At 51.0% G+C, this 6,000-nt stretch overlaps 1 protein-coding gene across 1 annotated transcript in view; it reads left to right on the top strand.

Moving 5' to 3' along the window:
• Window positions 1-1,793: 1,793 nt before the first annotated feature.
• LOC122396204 overlaps window positions 1,794-6,000 on the top strand; it is a 65,543-nt gene continuing 61,336 nt past the window's right edge. The window contains exon 1 of the mRNA XM_043394396.1: window positions 1,794-1,887. The gene's annotated coding sequence lies outside the window, so the exon portion shown is untranslated. The remainder of the gene's footprint in view (window positions 1,888-6,000) is intronic.

The following is a 6,000-nucleotide window of genomic DNA, read 5'->3' as shown; positions in this document are numbered from 1 at the left end:
TGACGGAGGGTCCGACGAAGAGGGACGGGACAGACGAGGACGCAGCGACAAAGAGAAGCCGACGCTCGGAAAAAGAGACCGAGGGAGCGGTGCACACCGTCTGAGAGAGACGACGGACCACCCGAGAGAGACAGAGAAAGAGGCGGTAGACGAGAATCCTAGACAAGGAGAAGAAGCGTGGATAAAAAGAGAGGGAGCGCGGTTGCGGAAGGGAGAATCGGCTATGCGAGGGGGAGGGGGCGAGGAGAAAGACGAGACTGCGAGGGACGAAGGGGAGTGGAGTGGAGTGGAAGCGCGCGCGAGAGAGAGAGAGAGATCCGCGCCGAAAGACGAGTTGCCCGAGAGCGAGGAGGACGAGGCACGGCGGGCCGACGAAGACGGCGAAGTCAGACCAACGCCGGCCGAGCGAGACCGAATCCAGCCGAGGGCAGGCAGCGCCGTTGGCGTAGTAACGTGTCGTGGCTCGTACGCGCTGCCTCGCTCGCCTGCCTGTCTGCCCGCTTGCCTGACTCACTGTCCGTGCGAGGCCGCGGCTGTGTGTGCGGCCCGCTCTCTGCCTGGCGCGGCGCGTCGAGTCGCCGCGCGAGGGGCGACACGCTTGTGTGCGTCCGTGGATGGGGGTCCCGGCCCGGCTCTCGGCCCGTCCCGTCCCGTCCCGTGGAGTATCGCACCGCTCGCCACCCGCTATCCACAGCAGTTTCAGCCCGCCTGCCAGTGTCCCACCGCACGCCGAACCGTTTGCACTCAGAAGCGATCAGGGAGCCCTTCTCTCCCTCGACGTCCCCCTTCGAGAAAAGAGACGCGCGCGCGCGCGCGATTCCACCCCGACGGGTACCCGCTGCACACCGCCGCCGTATCTCCCTTGCTGTCTCGTCTCCGTTACGCCGTTCCTCTTCGTTCCTCGCCGTCCGTGTTCGTCTTCTTTTTCTTTGGCCAGTTTCTCGTGCTTCTCTTCGTGCCGTCAGTCATACGCATTGCCTCCTTCTCGGGCTGCGTGCTCCCTCTCCGACCCGTCGGCGTGTTTAACCTCCCGCCGTCCCACCACGCGCCCCCCACCATCCGTCCCGTTGGTTCGGCTCCTTTCGTTACCAGTCGTTCTCTCTCGCTCCACGGGTAGCGCCGGTGTGTACTCCCGCTGTCACCTGATCGCGGGACGCTTTTCGCGGGTGAGATACCGCTCGGCCACCGAGTCAACCGAGTCTGCCGCCGCCGCCGCCGCTCGGTTTCCCTCCTCCCACCGCCCGCCGTCGCTCCGCGCGCTGGCTCCTTCGGCATCTGCCCGTGCTCTCCCTTTTCCTCCTTCGTTCCACGGGAGCGCCCGCGCTCTTTCCTTCGCGTCTCGCGCGGACACGTCGCGCTGCTCTCTTCCTATACTCGGCTCGTTGCCGCCGCGCGACGTCGAACGTGCGCGCGGCTAGCTGGTGGTTTCTGCGAGGGAACCAGAAGAAAAGAAAAAGGAAGACGAAAGAGTTGGAAGGGAAGACAGAGAGGGAACACGGAGTAGAAGTGCGCGCCACCGACATCGTCCGACCGCGACTGGCTCGCCCGATCTCTCGCCTCTTCTTCCTCCTTTCACGGATCTTCGTGCACGTCTCCTGAAGCCGACCGGGAGAGGGAGGTGACACTTTCGGAACGTGGACACGCGGCACGCACGGATCGTCACGCTGGATACGTGAGGATTCAGAATTCTGCTGGCTACCGGTGCTCTCCTACAGGTCGGTGATAGTATTCGTGTCTACGCAAGTCAGTGTTTGCGTTTTTTATTATTATATTTCAACTCGGAGCACGCTTGGTTTTTTTTTTTTTTAATTTTCGAATGTGCAACCGTTGGGATTTCCTTTTCTTGTTGTGAACCAGTCCCTGGGATCGTCGCGACGACTGCAAACAGTGAGTGCTATTTTTTTTTCCTCTCGCCTACGGTGCGTGACAAGCGTCCCGCCGATAACTCCGCGTTTCAAAAGACGGCGGTAATTGTACGTGCGTTACCGCGGCTGCGCTTTTTTTTTCCGTTCCGTTTTACGGCTCATTGAAGCTCGCGAAATCGTCGACGTTCCACGAATACACGGAGATCGACGATTTTTTCCTTGCTTCCTGCCGTCGTCGATGCCAACGGAATATTCGACTCGAATTTCTTTTGTGTCCCCGTGTGTGCGCGCATTTTTTCGCCTCGTGGATCGAAACGGTCTCCAGTGTCGAGCGTCCAGTTGCCCCGAAACCCGAAATATATTCTCCGGTACGAAAAAAAAAAAGTGTCACAAGTTGGTCCGGGAAAGTGTTCGATCGACGCTGACAGAGCCCGAATGTTACGCTTTCGCGAGCCGAACTGTGGCTGTCAGCCGATTTCGGGCTTGGAAATCGTTGGAATTCTCTTTGTGACGTCCCGGTGACAGTACTACTATCGATTTAATCGCGCTTCGGCTGTCGCGATCGATCAGAGACTTTTCCACGATTTTCCGCGACGCTTCCGCGAGGAATTCGATCGATTCGATTCCAATTTTAGAGAAAGTTACGTTTACTTTTCTCCCGGAGATTTAGCAAAATCCTTATCCGGATACGTGTTTCGAGTACTCGTAACTCCTCGACGAGTTATCGGTTCGATAAAAAATTACGAGACAGAATTACAAAACGATATTTCGTTTCGCTTAACGGATAAATCGCCGTTTTTATCCGTCGTCCGCTAACGGAATATAATTTTACCCATTTCCCTTGATATTTCTTTCTGCCGCGTTTCCTTTAGAAAATTGGCCCTCTTGGAGATTTCTCCCGTTTCTATCGGAAACGTTTCTCCGGGATAAAAAATCGTTCCTCGCGGTTCATGGTGGGAGGGGGGGAAAAATAACGGAGAAAAATGAATGGAAAAAGTTGGAAACGGACGCACAGGAGCACCGGGGCAGTTGTGGTGGTGTGGAGATAGCGGCATCCGTTTCGGTGCCCGTTGCGGGGCGGTCGCCACACCCGCCCGTTTGGGAATTCAACTTACCGCCACTCGGGACCGAAGTCTTCGACGTTTTCTCCTCGGTCTAACGGGTATCACGAAAGGCGGCTGTTCGCGGCGGATTAGACCCGACTGGCGCAGAAATTGCCCGCGTCGATTTTTCTGTGCTCGGGGCCGTTAGAGAATCCACGATTTCTCGTCGAATTAAAGGGTTACGACAGGGCGACGGGCTGGAAAATAAGCCAGCGTTTGAACTTTCTTCTTTTAAATTGTTCTGCAACTTTATTAAATACTTTCACGTATCGTCTAACGGTACATATATCGAACTCCAAACGTACTGAATTTTACGAAGAAATTTTCATATTCGTGAAAGTTAGGGCCGTTCGAGTCGAACTACTCCGTTTGAGATGAAAAGGAATTTACAAATGTATATACGTACATTATAATAGATTTATTAGATTTTATGAAAAAAGTTTGATTTGTCTAGGACGATAAAGAATTTAGCGACCAAACCATCTACGTTATAAAAATAAATAAGCTTTGTTAGTTGCTACCGTTCAGTGTATTGAATTTTGTTTTTTATTGATAAATATTTTCTATTATGAGCAAAGGTATGCAAACATATGGAACAAAAAATCCGAAGCTTGACATCGAACCAACATAGAAAATGTAAAAATACGAATTTTTTAAATTCTTTGAATGTTTAACGATAGCACAGTCGAGGCAGATTATAAAATTTCAAAACTGGTAATAGATAAGCATTTGATAAAACTTTTCAAACGTTAGCTTATTCTTCTCTCCGTCGCTCTGTTGTAATCACTTAAAAAGAGGACAGTTCAGTAATTTTACATAAAAAAAAATTGGTTTTTCTCAGTTTTTTTTAAAGATTCAAGCCTTGAAAGAATCATTTTGAAAAGTTCTCGAAATTTGAACATTATATATACAAAATATTTATCGAACTCGTAAACCAATATCGATGCAATGAAAAATAGAATATTTCTGATTCAATAACCTTTTTGTTGATTTTCGGAGTAAAACCGCACATATGAATTTGAATTTTGTATTTTTTGTCATGAACCCTTTGCATCTTTCAAACAATGTGTACGTAGTTCTTTTTAAACGAATTTACAATGTTTCTGTAGATGACACTAGTCGACATAGAAAACTCTAGTTTTCCTTTTTTATTCAATAGTTTATCTCTGTTAGAGGTTAATAACACATTATATTGATACCACATGAATTTAGAATTTTGAGTATAAAAATAAATTAACTATTTAAGTACTTCGATCAATGTATAAAATATCCAACTATTCAAACAGTATTCGAATTATATTCGTCGAAAATTCGAACGATCGAATGCAGGAAAATTCTGTAAACTCGTAAAGCCTGTCGTTGGGTAGTCGAGTCGATCTGAAAATTTCCTGACGCGTACTGCTCCCTCCCTTCCGGCCCCCACGACCCCTCCCACTCGTCATCCGAACCTATCCGCCTGAAACTCGACAAAAATTCCCGACACTCCCCGACCCAAAGTTTTCCAGCGCCCGCACACCTCCGTCGAACAAAGATCTCGCTCCCTTTGATCAATAGTCTAGGTAAACACGTTACTCGTGGCAGGCTGCGTCCCAACGCGCGGGTCGACAACTGCCAAAAGTGCAACGCGCGCCAACTGCTTCGTCCAGGGCCATTGGTCTTTTTCGTTCACGACTTTATGCCTCGTCCCCGGCTCGCATTTAATTGGGCGGGTAAAAAAAATAAACGAAAATCCGTTTTCCCCTCTTTAAACGAGGCTCGTAAATTCTCAAATATGATAGGGCCTGGTTAGAACATTCCTTTTACGATCTTCAGGAACCGTTCATTAACCGGACACTGGAACAAGAAATGCTCCTAGTTGCTCCCTTGTTGGTTACTTTTCTGGAGGCATATGCAAAGTCCATCGGAGCAATAAAAATTCCCCGACATTGTTAAGCAATGGATAGAAGTGTGTGTAAAATTTGAGGAAGATTCGTAGCGTAGTTTGCGCGTAAAAAATAGTGAAAGGTGATCCGTTTTTGGTAGCGGTAAAGCGAGAGGAGTCCTTAAAAATGCTGTGCTCCCCGGAGACCCGGGTCGAGTAGAGGTTAGGCTAGGATCCGTGGACGCGTGGAACGGGCGAGACGAATCGAGTAGAAAAGTGAGCGCCGATAGCCCCGGAGTCTCGGTTGCGAAACCGATCGTGGAAAGGGGGGTCGCGTCCTGCGCGGGAAACGGCCGGCCGAAAGCGGCGGCGGTGGCCCGCGCGCGCGTGTGGCTCGTGCACGTACAGGATGGCCGCGGGCCACGGTAGGTGTACGTGGTAATACAGTGGCCATGCGAGCTTGATTACACATTGCGATCACGAGTGTTCCACGAGCGGGCGGACATAAGGCCTTTTGTCACACCACGGCCTGCGGGCAGGAAGCACGTAGCGTGACACCGGGCCGCTCGGTGTGCAAGCGGCGCCCACATTATACGCGCTGCCCGGTAATATGTGTACGACGGGCCTCCAGAGAAGGCTTGGGAGAGAGGGTTGGTCAGGGTAGAGGACGCGCCATAATACTTGGTGGTCCCATGCCGGTACGTGACTTGTGTGCGGCTTTAAGCCGGGACGTAGCGAGCTGCCGGCCAGAGGACCCCGTTTCTGACACCTAAAGGAGCACGGCTGGCTATTGCGCCCGGGTTATTGTATCCGGTATCGGCCGCCACGAGCTTCGACCATGGTAATCGATTGCGCATTGAGGCCGTCGTGTGCGGGTCGCGGTCAACCGAGAAAATTGCTCGAGAGTTTTCGTCGTCGGGCAACTAAAACGGGGAGTGGAAAAACTTCCGTTTGTTGCCCTCCCGTGTCAAACGTAGGGGTGGCCGGGGCAGACGAAACGACTCCCTCGATCGAGAATATTAAATGTATTTTGTAACTGGTTCGCTGGAATATTCTTTCTAACCCCTGAAAACTGTACCTGTTTGTTTAACAATGGGTCTTAGTAGTAATATTCAAAATGGCCGCCGTTAGGAAGAATATAATTCATCCTTCGAGCGTGAGGAATGTTCCC

This window comes from Colletes gigas, unplaced genomic scaffold, assembly GCF_013123115.1.
Source record: "Colletes gigas isolate AHSC1104 unplaced genomic scaffold, ASM1312311v1 Colletes_gigas_Sc00007, whole genome shotgun sequence".
In the NCBI taxonomy this organism is placed as follows: domain Eukaryota; kingdom Metazoa; phylum Arthropoda; class Insecta; order Hymenoptera; family Colletidae; genus Colletes; species Colletes gigas.
Note: the sequence above shows the minus strand (reverse complement) of the source record. Positions and strands in the feature narration are given on the sequence as shown.